Source organism: Borostomias antarcticus, assembly GCF_949987555.1.
Source record: "Borostomias antarcticus genome assembly, chromosome: 9".
Lineage (NCBI taxonomy): Eukaryota > Metazoa > Chordata > Actinopteri > Stomiiformes > Stomiidae > Borostomias > Borostomias antarcticus.
The window spans coordinates 6,938,226-6,953,225 of record NC_140242.1 but is presented as its reverse complement, the minus strand read 5'-3'; the positions used below and the strand labels follow the sequence as shown (position 1 = coordinate 6,953,225).

Genomic DNA, 15,000 nt, shown 5'->3' with positions numbered 1-15,000 from the left:
ATAGGTCATAAAATAGGTCAATAAGAGACAACAAAAATAATACTAAATCAAATGTCAAATCTTGTAAAATAAATAAATAAATAAATAAATAAATAAATAAATAAATAAATAAATAAATAAATAAATAAATAAATAAATAAATAAATAAATAAATAAATAAATAAATAAATAAATAAATAAATAAATAAACTGTTACTGTATGTTTGTTATGTGTTGATTGTTGTGTGTTGTGTTGGTTTTCTCTCAGGTTGTGACATCTCACATATCTCGCTGCTTCTATGGCGCTGATACTGTGTTCTCCAAGTATGTGTTGCATTTTATTTTGGTCAGAGTGTATCAACGTTTTTGAGTTTACCTTTCATTTTTGTAAATAACGTTGACATTTCCTCATGTTCCTCATAGTAGCAGGACATGTTGCTCTGTCTCCAGCTCTCTGTGGACAGAGCTGACTCAGCCTGTCTTCTCTAGACAGCCAGGTCTGCCTGTGTGGGCCAGTCTCTATGGCCAGGCTGTGATCACTGAGTCTGGACATAGTCAATGTCTTTCTCAGTTTCTCATCAGTCACGGCATTCAGGTAGTTTGCCACCGTGTACTGTCTGTTTAGAGCCAAATAGCATTGAGGTTTGTTTTAATTTTTTGTGGTAGGTGTCCAATAGTTCCAAGACTTTGACAAAGGCAGTTAGGCCGAAACGTCTGAATAAATCCCCCAGCATGGAGACCCTGAGTGTCCCTGTTACCAGCACCTCTCCCCCAGCATGGAGAGCTTGAGTGTCCCTGTTACCAGCACCTCTCCGCCAGCATGGAGACCCTGAGTGTCCCTGTTACCAGCACCTCTCCCCCAGCATGGAGAGCCTGAGTGTCCCTGTTACCAGCACCTCTCCCCCAGCATGGAGACCCTGAGTGTCCCTGTTACCAGCACCTCTCCCCCAGCATGGAGACCCTGAGTGTCCCTGTTACCAGCACCTCTCCCCCAGCATGGAGACCCTGAGTGTCCCTGTTACCTGCACCTCTCCCCCAGCATGGAGAGCCTGAGTGTCCCTGTTACCAGCACCTCTCCCCCAGCATGGAGACCCTGAGTGTCCCTGTTACCAGCACCTCTCCCCCAGCATGGAGAGCCTGAGTGTCCCTGTTACCAGCACCTCTCCCCCAGCATGGAGACCCTGAGTGTCCCTGTTATCAGCATCTCTCCAAGACTACGGCCTTTTCTCCTTTTCCCTCAACCAGATGTCCAATAGTTAACGTAATTTTATTTTTCTTTATCTAGGATTTGGTTCTTTCTCTCTCTTTCTCTCTCCTTATCTTTGTCTCTTGCTCTTTCCCCCTCTCTCTTTATCTCTCTCACTTTCTCCCTCTCTCTCTCTCTCTCTCTCTCTCTCTCCTACAGTAGATTTGGTTTGCGTGCTTTTTTGTTCATGTGATGTCAGAGGGTTGTCGTCATGGATTAGGGCCACAGCACATGCCATTACAGCGAACAAGCTGACTCACACGCTCTCTTTCTCTCTCTCTCTCACACACACACACACACACACACACACACACACACACACACACACACACACACACACACACACACACACACAAAGGTCCTTGGGTTATTCTGCCTTGGGTTATTCTGAATTATTAATGTCTAAGAAGCTGAGCACACACACACACACACACACACACACACATACACGCATTTCCACTCACACAGCTGCTCAAATATGGTCGAACACACACGCTGAGTCTCTGACTACTCACTCTGGTATCTCTCCCTCTCGCTTTCTCTCTCTCTCTCACTCTCTCTCTCTCCCTCTCTCTCTCTCTCACACACACACACACACACACACACACACACACACACACACACACACACACACACACACACACACACACACAGTATACTAGTCATGCTGAAACAGTGGGATCTGGGTCAGTGAGTGTTCAGTGCGTTGTTAGTTTTTAATGAAGCTCTCTCCTCCGTGAATATGCATGGAATGGGTGTTGAATATTCATGTGAAAGCTGGAGTTGTGAAACTCACTTCCAGCAGCCTTGCATTGCTGTATAATGCATGGTTCTCCCTGTCTACTGACTGGCCTGAGACCTGGATATCACACACACACACACACACACACACACACACAGTCACGCACACACACATGCACACACACACACACACACACACACACACACATAAACACACACACACAAACGCACGCACACACACGCACACACACACACACACACACACGCACGTGCACACACACAAACAATGCACACACAACACCGCTGCCTATTTTCATGTAGAGTCCTTAGAATCCAAGTTCTGTTCTGTGATTCTCTCCTGTGTTCAGAAGTGAGAGCTGAGGGAACCGGTCTTAACACTGCTGCTGCCTTAACACGTCTGCCCAACACAAGATCAATGGCGGTTTTGGAGACAGAAAGCTCATCTCACACAAAACACATTAATAAAACAACCTGGTTTTCCCAGAGAAGCCAGAGTGACCTAGCTGTGTTTCAGGTATGTCTCTGGCGTGTGTGTGTGTGTGTGTGTGTGTGTGTGTGTGTGTGTGTGTGTGTGTGTGTGTGTGTGTGTGTGTGTGTGTGTGTGCGCGTGTGTGCGTGCGTGCGTGTATTTGTGTGTGTGGGTCAGCGTTCCATGATTGAGCTACTGAGGACTTTAAACCCTCTGATCTAAAGTGTGAATGAGCAGAGCAAAAGAGCAAAAGAAAGTATATAATATAATATATATAATTATGAAATTATGAATACAACGACGCTTTGATATTGGTCCTCTGCCTACATGTGAGGGGCTGTATCACCAACAATGCCTCAAACTGTGTGTTGGAGCCATAACGTTGTCTTTGTTTTATATAATCCATCTAAAGCACTGTATAGGCTACGTGCAGCTCAACCCGAGGTGGAGCATTATAGCTAACGATAGCAAGAAGCAGGTGAGAATGAGAAGCGCAAAGTTTTGTAAATAGCAATTGAGGGTGACGTGTGCTTGAGTTGGAATTTGCTGAATGGAATATTGGAACTAGCAGCACAAATACAAGTAGGCTATATGTATGTTATTTGGGAAAATACTTTCAAAAGCAGGTCAGAAAGCATACTGTACAACTCAACATTTCACACTTGCTTCAAGCACTGAATTTAACGGCCTTTTTGCGTCAATGAAAGAGGCGGGTTCCTTTCGCACAAAACCTTTGCTCAGCAAAGATGGGAATATGGAAATTCCTTGAAGGCTACTATCAAATTGTTTATGGTGGGCTATGTAAACCAGTATGAATATTACCCTACTTGTATAAAAATGTGGCTATCCAATATAGCCTATTAATTATGATTATGAATCATTCACTTGATCTGGCTCAAATAGACAGTGCAACGAATACCGGTAGGCCGAAAAAAAGTTATTTCAACCTTAATTTGCGCTAATTTTAAAACGATTTTAACAACTCAGTTCTGTGTGTAAAAAATAAATAATCTACACAACATTGCCTCTTAAATCATTGAGATATGTTTTACCGTCTTAGTCTATAAAGTAGTTTAGGAATAGCCTACAACAGGGAACTGATGCTGAATAGGTGGGTTACCCCATATGAGCATGAATGGCGTGCTCCAGTTGAAATTTGAATTTGTGAATGGAATACCATTGGAACTGAATATGTGCATGCTATCTACAAGGCCTAAGATGAGCATATGTGTGAAGTATTTAAATAAATGGATTGCCAAATCCAAAGATAGGCTATGTAATTTCAGTGGTCATTTATTTATTTTACCTCTCTGCCATTCAATTTCCCGTAGGGGACAATAAAGCATTTGAATCTTGAAACTTTTAAACTTGAAACTTGAGGGCTAAACACACGTTACACGTTGCTAGCTCTAAAACACCCAAACACATGTACTGGGACCCAGGGCCGTCTCGCTCTACTTCCTCATCCGAGGCCGAAGCAGCTTATCAACAGAGTAGAGGCCCTATCCTCCTCCTCATCCTGCCCCCTCCTCTCCACTGTACTTCCTCAATCACGGCTGCTGTGATTACACGCTCCGAAGAAGCTCAGTGACCCCTGAACTTTTATATTTGACCCCTAGCTGCCTGACCTGTGTCTTCATCATCTTCTATCACCATATCACATCATCATAACCCCAACAGGAAACAGGAAGTTGGAGTGATTACTAACGCCATCAGATAAGACACGCCCCAGATCTCCTCAACGCCATGTATCATCTCTCTGAACCAATGAGGTGGGCCGGTCTGAGGAGAACAGGATGTGCTTGGTCCGGACAGGAACGACCTTTAGAAAAGGGAGGGTAGCTTGCTCTGCCACGAACGCCATAATGAGAGTGATGCGTATGGTGTGTGTCCGTACTCCCTCTGCCTGCTACATAGAGGATGATGATTGGATGATGGCAGGTCACTGGGAGTCCTTCTGAATGCGTGGAATGAACTCCACTCCCTTTTCTCCAATAAGCTCCCTCCCTCCCTCTCTCTCTCCTCTCTCTGCCTTCCTCCCTCCCTCTCTCTCTCTCTCCTCTCTCTGTCATCCTCCCTCCCTCTCTCTCTCTCTCCTCTCTGCCATCATCCCTCCCTTTCTCTCCCTCTCCTCTCTCTGCCTTCCTCCCTCCCTTTCTCTCTCTCTCTTTCCATGTCTCTCTCTCCCTTTCTCTCTCTGCTCTCTCTTCCTGTCTCTCTCTCTTTCTCTGCCTCTCTCTCATTTCTCTCTTTCTCTCTACTATTATGTCAAAAGAGATGGATGCTTCTTACCTATCTTCCAATAGACCTTTCCTATTCAGGCGGCAAGTTCCGCCCGACCTAGTTACTGTTGCTATGCCCCACAAGCTAAGTTAATAAAATGTCAACTGAACAGCATATACCTGATGATTATCTCAAGGATTCCTGACAATATTGCCGTAGGCAAATGTTATTTGCCAAATGCCACTACTGTGTCTAAGAGAGTTCTACAGAAAGGCCTGAACTATTTTACACAAGGATATATCCATGAGATTTGGATTTTGGATGGAGCAGGTGACAACCTACGAATTGATGCTAGGTGTGGAAGGCACAGACGCCTCACAAACTCCAGATTTAAACTAATCAGGAAAAAATCATGGAGTCTTACTGCACATGTAAAGAAGGGTGAGTAAGTTAGTGGCATCCATTCTTAGTAAATATGCCTGTGAGAATGATCTGTTAAGTACTAGTTAAGTACAGGCTACTAGCTACAGGCTAATTAGCTACTGTACATCAAGCACTTAGCGCTACTAGCTTCCTAGCTTTTTGTATGGCCGCTGCTGTACACTTATGTGTGGAGGGAGGTGTGGAGTATCGTACAGCTTGTTTTCTTAGAACATTATGGGCCTGCAGGCCTTCTGTAGGTTTTAAGAACAATTTTCGTCAAACAATGTCTTATCTATGAACATAATGCGGAACAAGCTTTGTTTGTGGAACATCAGAGGCATGGTCTTAAGAAATCAAGCAACGGCAAGCAATGGTTATTATTCTCTGCGTGATTGATAGGTTGGAAAGGTCTATTAACCAATCAGTGGCCTGTTACTTCAGCCAGTGTGACTATCAATGGGTTTCATTGGATGGGAGAGTAAAATGTGTTTTCCACCACATTTTACCACCTCAACTTGACTCAACTCAACTCGCTTTTGGTTGTTTCTCTTTGTTTTTGCCTGCATATTAGGAGATCATTTCTATGTTTCAGTGCAGTACTAGCAGTCTTTCAACCAGTGTGAATTTCATATGTATGTATGTATGTTTTTTTATGTTTTATGTTATCTGCGACCAGCATCTCTATAGCTCGCCTGGTATAGTATATGTGGCTCCACAGCTGTTACTAATCCACTAACTAGACAAGAGTAAAGCCTACTTTATAGCTTGTAACATTATGTGGCCGTGGCTATTGCCAGAGATGGGCAGTATTTTAATTAAATTTATTTAAAATAAGTATTTTGTAATTTGTATTTAGCTTGAATTTTCAAAGTAATTTCTGTAATTAGTATTCTGTAATTAATTACACATATAGCCTGTATTTATGTATTTTAAATACATAAAATACATGTTTTTATTTTATGACATTTTATTCTGAAATTACATGTTTATTCTCCCCTTTGAAAAAAAACAACACAATTATATATTATATTATTAATATTTACTCATGTCTGATTGGCTTATCTTACACCAACAAAAATATCATGCCTTGACATGTCAAATCTGAACCAATACATCCTACCTATCAGAGGCAGAGTAGCGTGGGTATATTGTCTGGGAAGCCTCGAGTTGCAGGCAGCTGGAATTTCTCCCAGAGACAAAGGTAGGTCTGTGTAACCTAGCATTAAACTAACTGTTTGATCAGATATTGTAGGCTATGTTAAGCAAGCTTAATGTTATTGCATGGCACTAAAATGCCCAACAGCGATTTGAAATGTGCTTTAGCTGTCGCTCATCCTAGCTAGCTAGCTAGCCAACTCACTACTAATGTTAGCCTAGCATTACTGCTAACGTAGCTAATAACGTGGTTGAAATAGTGCGAGTAAGCTAACGGTGTCTTGTGATGTAGCAGTTTGGGACTGGGGAGCTTCACTGGCAAACCATATTCTTAATGTTAGCAACTTCTCTAACTGAGGACACATTTCTAGCATACAGTAGCACAAAGGAACCTGTTAACGTGCACCTGTTAACGTGTAGCAGGATGCGGTGGGGGGGGTTAGACTGAGTTTGTTCATCTGAGCCACTTGTTGCACAGCAGCTATTGTGTCAGTCTAGATCACCATATGTAAGTAATGTTAAACATGATAAACTCACATGAAAATGTGACAGAATACGGCAGTAGGTATTAGGTGTCTAATGTTATAATGTCATCAAGGCACCTGGTAGCCCAGGTAACGGCAAGATATTTGTCACGGGAGGTTTTGAGGTAGATCACTTCTCAATACCGAAAATATTGCAGTGAGAGCTAAAGAAACCAGAACATTTCACATTTGAGAGGCTGGAATCAAAGATTCAAGAGGGGAAAAACTAAAAACAAATGTCTCCAAATTATTAATACATTATCAAAATAGTTGCACATTGAGTTCATAGTTGGCAATACATCAATTAATCCACTAACATGGCACATCATTATTAGTTTTTATATATATTTTGTATTTTAATTACATAAATCTGTAATTATAATTAATTACATTTTTCAGACTAATATTTTGTATTTATAATTAATTAAATTTTTGAGCAAGTATTTGTAATTTGTAATTAATTACATTTTGATGTATTTATGCCCATCTCTGGCTATTGTGAATTGTGTTTGTTTGAGTTGTACAGCTGTCTACAAGTGGCTGAGTTTGCACTTTGCCTGACCAAACAGTAGCCTGCAGCGTTTCCACATCACCTTTTAGTTCACGTCTAAAAGATCACCTCCTTCGAGACTCTGAACCTCGAAGGAGGTGATCTGAAAAAATAACAACCTGACTTGAATGCACTCGCCTCGCACAGTGGAAAACCCCAAAAAGCAAGTGGAGTCTGGTTGAGTTGCTACGTTTGTGTCCGGTGGATAACCGACATTAGTGAAAACTCTGAGTTTGCTAACCCTGAGGTATTATTTTATTTTATTTTATTTTATTTTATTTTATTTTATTTTATTTTATTTTATTTTATTTTATTTTATTTTATTTTATTTTATTTTATTTTATTTTATTTTATTTTATTTTATTTTATTTTATTTTATTTTATTTTATTTTATTTTATTTTATTTTATTTTATTTTATTTTATTTATTTATTTTATCTAGGGGTCAACACACTCAGAGTTTGTACCACCCGCTGGTGTTTCTGATACAAGAGGAGCTGGAGAGCAAAGACCGCAGACTTCAAACAGACTTGTAATGGAGGGCTTCCAAACCTGACAAGAATAAGCCTTTACAGGAGAATTCTCTGCTCTTCTATAACGTCAGACTTGCTGCCCACTTCTATAAAAAACTCCCATAAACCTTCTATTCTGGTTTACCTCATCCTCACAGAGTTGTCATTCTGTCAAAATATAAACGAGTTCAGAGTATTCTCACTTGCAACACCACATCTTGAGATACGAGTCTCACATTCTGAGAGGAGCAAAGTTTGTAGCGGTGTAGGCAGAAGTGGTAAAACGCTCGCTTGCAAAGTATGTGTAGTGGCTTCCCTTTGATGCTTGAAGTCAAAGTTTTCTCTCCTCACCGAACTCCAGAGCTGTCCTCCCTTGCTCTCTCTTCTCTCTCTTCTCTCTTCTCTCAGAAACTGGCATAATCTTGTTATTCTCGTCGAGCTGTTTGTCTCTATTCTGATTTTGTAATCTTTCTCTGACTATACAGTTCCAGGTTTCAGCTGTCAGAGGTGTGGGTCTGACCGCATCACTGCCCGCAGCAGTGCATTGTGGGAGGTGAAGGGCTACTCTGGCAGGGTGGCGCAGAGTTGCATCCTGGGCCGGGGGGTGGGGGGGTTGAGTTTTGGATGTGATGTGTTACACCACAGCTCAGAGAAGCAGGGACCAGCAATTACTGGCTAGCCTGAAGCCTCTGCTGAGACTAGGCAGCTAGCTACAGTAGCTCAGAGATAACAGGGAGAGAGAGAGAGAGAGAGAGACAGAGGGAGAGAGGGAGAGAGAGAGGGAGAGAGAGAGAGAGAGAGAGAGAGAGAGGGAGAGGGAGAGAGAGAGGGACAGAGAGAGAGAGAGGGAGAGAGAGAGAGAGAGAGAGACAGAGGGAGAGAGGGAGAGAGAGAGGGAGAGAGAGAGAGAGAGAGAGAGAGGGAGAGAGGGAGAGAGAGAGGGAGAGAGAGAGAGAGAGAGAGAGAGACAGAGGGAGAGAGAGAGAGAGAGAGGGAGAGAGAGAGAGGGAGAGAGAGAGGGAGAGAGAGAGAGAGAGAGGGAGAGAGAGAGAGAGAGACATAGACAGAGGGAGAGAGAGAGAGAGAGAGAGAGAGAGGGAGAGAGAGAGAGAGAGAGAGACAGAGGGAGAGAGGGAGAGAGAGAGGGAGAGAGAGAGAGAGAGAGAGAGAGACAGAGGGAGAGAGGGAGAGAGAGAGGGAGAGAGAGAGAGAGAGAGAGAGAGGGAGAGAGAGAGGGAGAGAGAGAGAGAGAGAGAGAGAGAGAGAGGGAGAGAGAGAGGGAGAGAGAGGGAGAGAGAGAGAGAGAGAGAGACATAGACAGAGGGAGAGAGTCTCAGAGGTTGTGTGGGGTTGTCTCTTACTAAGTTATTCTAATATTATACTGTCACGTAGACTGTTCAACATGCCGTTTGTTCACTGATGAAAGTTTGAGTTGGCAGGGTCATTGTTATCTTTGTCCTTCACAAAGAACATTCTTGTTAGAGGTGTGTGTGTGTGTGCGTGCGTTTGTGTGTGTGTGCGTGCGTGCGTGTGTGTGTGTGTGCTGTACCTGTGCGGTGGGTGTGTGCTGCTGTGATCAGCTGTGTCCAGCTGCGTTGTAGGACCCGATCACCTGGGCTTTGAACAGCCCCGAGACCAGGACCAGAGACAGAGGAGAGAGAGACCAGGACCAGAGACAGAGGAGAGAGAGACCAGGACCAGAGACAGAGGAGAGAGAGACCAGGACCAGATACAGAGGAGAGAGAGACCAGGACCAGAGACAGAGGAGAGAGAGACCAGGACCAGAGGCAGAGGACAGAGGGACCAGGACCAGAGACAGAGGAGAGAGAGACCAGGACCAGAGACAGAGGAGAGAGAGACCAGGACCAGATACAGAGGAGAGAGAGACCAGGACCAGAGACAGAGGAGAGAGAGACCAGGACGAGAGACAGAGGACAGAGGGACCAGGACCAGAGACAGAGGAGAGAGAGACCAGGACCAGAGACAGAGGAGAGAGAGACCAGGACCAGAGACAGAGGAGAGAGAGACCAGGACCAGAGGCAGAGGAGAGAGAGACCAGGACCAGAGACAGAGGAGAGAGAGACCAGGACCAGAGACAGAGGAGAGAGAGACCAGGACCAGAGACAGAGGAGAGAGAGACCAGGACCAGAGGCAGAGGAGAGAGAGACCAGGACCAGAGACAGAGGAGAGAGAGACCAGGACCAGAGACAGAGGAGAGAGAGACCAGGACCAGAGACAGAGGACAGAGAGACCAGGACCAGAGACAGAGGACAGAGAGACCAGGACCAGACACAGAGGAGAGAGAGACCAGGACCAGAGACAGAGGAGAGAGAGACCAGGACCAGAGACAGAGGAGAGAGAGACCAGGACCAGAGACAGAGGAGAGAGAGACCAGGACCAGAGACAGAGGACAGAGAGACCAGGACCAGAGACAGAGGACAGAGAGACCAGGACCAGAGACAGAGGAGAGAGAGACCAGGACCAGAGACAGAGGAGAGAGAGACCAGGACCAGGCACAGAGGAGAGAGAGACCAGGACCAGAGACAGAGGAGAGAGAGACCAGGACCAGAGACAGAGGAGAGAGAGACCAGGACCAGAGACAGAGGAGAGAGAGACCAGGACCAGAGACAGAGGAGAGAGAGACCAGGACCAGAGACAGAGGACAGAGAGACCAGGACCAGAGACAGAGGACAGAGAGACCAGGACCAGACACAGAGGAGAGATAGACCAGGACCAGAGGCAGAGGAGAGAGAGACCAGGACCAGAGACAGAGGAGAGAGAGACCAGGACCAGAGACAGAGGAGAGAGAGACCAGGACCAGAGGCAGATGAGAGAGAGACCAGGACCAGAGACAGAGGAGAGAGAGACCAGGACCAGGCACAGAGGAGAGAGAGACCAGGACCAGAGACAGAGGAGAGAGAGACCAGGACCAGAGACAGAGGAGAGAGAGACCAGGACCAGAGACGGAGGAGAGAGAGACCAGGACCAGAGACAGAGGAGAGAGAGACCAGGACCAGAGACAGAGGAGAGAGAGACCAGGACCAGAGACAGAGGAGAGAGAGACCAGGACCAGAGACAGAGGAGAGAGAGACCAGGACCAGAGACAGAGGAGAGAGAGACCAGGACCAGAGACAGAGGAGAGAGAGACCAGGACCAGAGACAGAGGAGAGAGAGACCAGGACCAGAGACAGAGGAGAGAGAGACCAGGACCAGAGACAGAGGAGAGAGAGACCAGGACCAGAGACAGAGGACAGAGAGACCAGGACCAGACACAGAGGAGAGAGAGACCAGGACCAGAGACAGAGGAGAGAGAGACCAGGACCAGACACAGAGGAGAGAGAGACCAGGACCAGAGACAGAGGAGAGAGAGACCAGGACCAGAGACAGAGGAGAGAGAGACCAGGACCAGAGACAGAGGAGAGAGAGACCAGGACCAGAGACAGAGGAGAGAGAGACCAGGACCAGAGACAGAGGAGAGAGAGACCAGGACCAGAGACAGAGGAGAGAGAGACCAGGACCAGAGACAGAGGAGAGAGAGACCAGGACCAGAGACAGAGGAGAGAGAGACCAGGACCAGAGACAGAGGAGAGAGAGACCAGGACCAGAGACAGAGGAGAGAGAGACCAGGACCAGAGACAGAGGAGAGAGAGACCAGGACCAGAGACAGAGGAGAGAGAGACCAGGACCAGAGACAGAGGAGAGAGAGACCAGGACCAGAGACAGAGGACAGAGAGACCAGGACCAGACACAGAGGAGAGAGAGACCAGGACCAGAGACAGAGGAGAGAGAGACCAGGACCAGAGACAGAGGAGAGAGAGACCAGGACCAGAGACAGAGGAGAGAGAGACCAGGACCAGAGACAGAGGAGAGAGAGACCAGGACCAGAGACAGAGGAGAGAGAGACCAGGACCAGAGACAGAGGAGAGAGAGACCAGGACCAGAGACAGAGGAGAGAGAGACCAGGACCAGAGACAGAGGAGAGAGAGACCAGGACCAGAGACAGAGGAGAGAGAGACCAGGACCAGAGACAGAGGAGAGAGAGACCAGGACCAGAGACAGAGGAGAGAGAGACCAGGACCAGAGACAGAGGAGAGAGAGACCAGGACCAGGCACAGAGGAGAGAGAGACCAGGACCAGAGACAGAGGAGAGAGAGACCAGGACCAGAGACAGAGGAGAGAGAGACCAGGACCAGGCACAGAGGAGAGAGAGACCAGGACCAGAGACAGAGGAGAGAGAGACCAGGACCAGAGACAGAGGAGAGAGAGACCAGGACCAGAGGCAGAGGAGAGAGAGACCAGGACCAGAGACAGAGGAGAGAGAGACCAGGACCAGGACCAGAGGAGAGAGAGACCAGGACCAGAGACAGAGGAGAGAGAGACCAGGACCAGAGACAGAGGAGAGAGAGACCAGGACCAGAGACAGAGGAGAGAGAGACCAGGACCAGAGACAGAGGAGAGAGAGACCAGGACCAGAGACAGAGGAGAGAGAGACCAGGACCAGAGACAGAGGACAGAGAGACCAGGACCAGACACAGAGGAGAGAGAGACCAGGACCAGAGACAGAGGAGAGAGAGACCAGGACCAGACACAGAGGAGAGAGAGACCAGGACCAGAGACAGAGGAGAGAGAGACCAGGACCAGAGACAGAGGAGAGAGAGACCAGGACCAGAGACAGAGGAGAGAGAGACCAGGACCAGAGACAGAGGAGAGAGAGACCAGGACCAGAGACAGAGGAGAGAGAGACCAGGACCAGAGACAGAGGAGAGAGAGACCAGGACCAGAGACAGAGGAGAGAGAGACCAGGACCAGAGACAGAGGAGAGAGAGACCAGGACCAGAGACAGAGGAGAGAGAGACCAGGACCAGAGACAGAGGAGAGAGAGACCAGGACCAGAGACAGAGGAGAGAGAGACCAGGACCAGAGACAGAGGAGAGAGAGACCAGGACCAGAGACAGAGGAGAGAGAGACCAGGACCAGAGACAGAGGACAGAGAGACCAGGACCAGACACAGAGGAGAGAGAGACCAGGACCAGAGACAGAGGAGAGAGAGACCAGGACCAGAGACAGAGGAGAGAGAGACCAGGACCAGAGACAGAGGAGAGAGAGACCAGGACCAGAGACAGAGGAGAGAGAGACCAGGACCAGAGACAGAGGAGAGAGAGACCAGGACCAGAGACAGAGGAGAGAGAGACCAGGACCAGAGACAGAGGAGAGAGAGACCAGGACCAGAGACAGAGGAGAGAGAGACCAGGACCAGAGACAGAGGAGAGAGAGACCAGGACCAGAGACAGAGGAGAGAGAGACCAGGACCAGAGACAGAGGAGAGAGAGACCAGGACCAGAGACAGAGGAGAGAGAGACCAGGACCAGGCACAGAGGAGAGAGAGACCAGGACCAGAGACAGAGGAGAGAGAGACCAGGACCAGAGACAGAGGAGAGAGAGACCAGGACCAGGCACAGAGGAGAGAGAGACCAGGACCAGAGACAGAGGAGAGAGAGACCAGGACCAGAGACAGAGGAGAGAGAGACCAGGACCAGAGGCAGAGGAGAGAGAGACCAGGACCAGAGACAGAGGAGAGAGAGACCAGGACCAGGACCAGAGGAGAGAGAGACCAGGACCAGAGACAGAGGAGAGAGAGACCAGGACCAGAGACAGAGGAGAGAGAGACCAGGACCAGAGACAGAGGAGAGAGAGACCAGGACCAGAGGCAGAGGAGAGAGAGACCAGGACCAGAGACAGAGGAGAGAGAGACCAGGACCAGAGACAGAGGAGAAGAGAGAGGAGAGGAGGGCGAGCGGGGGAGGGGTCCGGGAGGGCGAGGAGAGGAAGAACAGATCCGTTCTCTACCTTGAATGGGCAGGGCGGAGGGAACATGAGGGGGAGGGGTCCAGGAGAGGCAAGAGACAAGGAGAGAGAGAGAGAGAGAGAGAGAGAGAGAGAGAGAGAGTGAGAGAGAGAGAAAGAAAGAGAGAGAGTGAGAGATAGAGAGTGATAGGAGACAGGTAGACACAGAGAATGGAAAGAAATGACGGAGAGAAAGAGAGGGGATCGGGGAATCAGACGACGGTGGAGAGAGAGGAGGACAGCCGGGAAAAGTGTTGATGCTGAGAGAGAGAGAGACAGAGAGTGAGAGTGAGAGAGAGACAGAGAGTGAGAGAGACAGAGACAGAGAGAGAGAGAGAGAGGGAGAGAGAGAGCGAGAGAGAGAGAGAGCAAGAGAGAGTGAGAGAGAGAGAGAGAGAGAGAGAGAGAGAGAGAGAGAGAGAGGAGGGGTCTGATGCAGTTCATGTTCTTGGCCTCTAGGAGTGCTCTTCCTGCTCTGACCGGCCCTGCTTCTGTGGAGCTGTTGTTGTCATGGCTCCCGCCCAGCTGTGGGATTAATGGGTAGTCAGCAGGAGAAGAGATAACTCAGATTATGGGATGGCTCTGTCCTCTGGAGAAAGATACAGATGGATAGGGAGGAAGAGAGATAGAGAGAGAGGGAGGGAGGAAGAGGGAGAAGGAGTGGTATGGATGGAGGGAGGGGGATAGAGAGATAGAAAGAGAGGGAGAGATAGAGAGGGATGGAGGAGGATTGAGGGAGAGGGAGAGGGAGTGGTAGGCATGAAGGGAGGGAGAGGGAGGGAGGGAGGGAGGGAGGGAGGGAGGGAGGGAGGGAGGGAGGGAGGGAGAGAGGGAGGGAGGGAGTGAAGGATCACAGTGAACTGTTTCCTTTCTTCATCTCTGTGAGATGTCACAGGTGGATAAATAATTCCTTAGACAGCTCTGACAGTCTGTCAAGTAGTGCACCTAACACACACACACACACACACACACACTTGGAGAAGACATTAAAAAGCAAAACTAAAACATCATCCAGGGAATGTTCTCTAAAGGCCGGGGTCGGGGGTCATATCGCTGGTTGTCAGGTGACTCAGTATCACCACTGGTGATGTAAGCATCTTCAGTGATCAGCTGTTACCATAACTACCCTGCATCAGTTTGACCCCACCCACCCCCCTCTCTCTCTCTCTCTCTCTCTCTCTCTCTCTCTCTCTCTCTACTTAATTACATCCCTACTCTTCCTTGGGACAGTAGTCACCTCCCGCCTCATGAATATTAACGAGGTCTCAGAGGTGGGCTGGTGCTACAAGCGTGTCATACATGCCATTGTCTCCG

General features: G+C 47.8%; 1 protein-coding gene across 1 annotated transcript in view; it reads left to right on the top strand.

Moving 5' to 3' along the window:
- Positions 1-15,000, top strand: part of LOC311313446 (partitioning defective 3 homolog) — a gene marked incomplete at both ends in the record, with an annotated part of 148,138 nt that overhangs the window by 109,168 nt on the left and 23,970 nt on the right. The gene's annotated exons all lie outside the window — the stretch shown is intronic.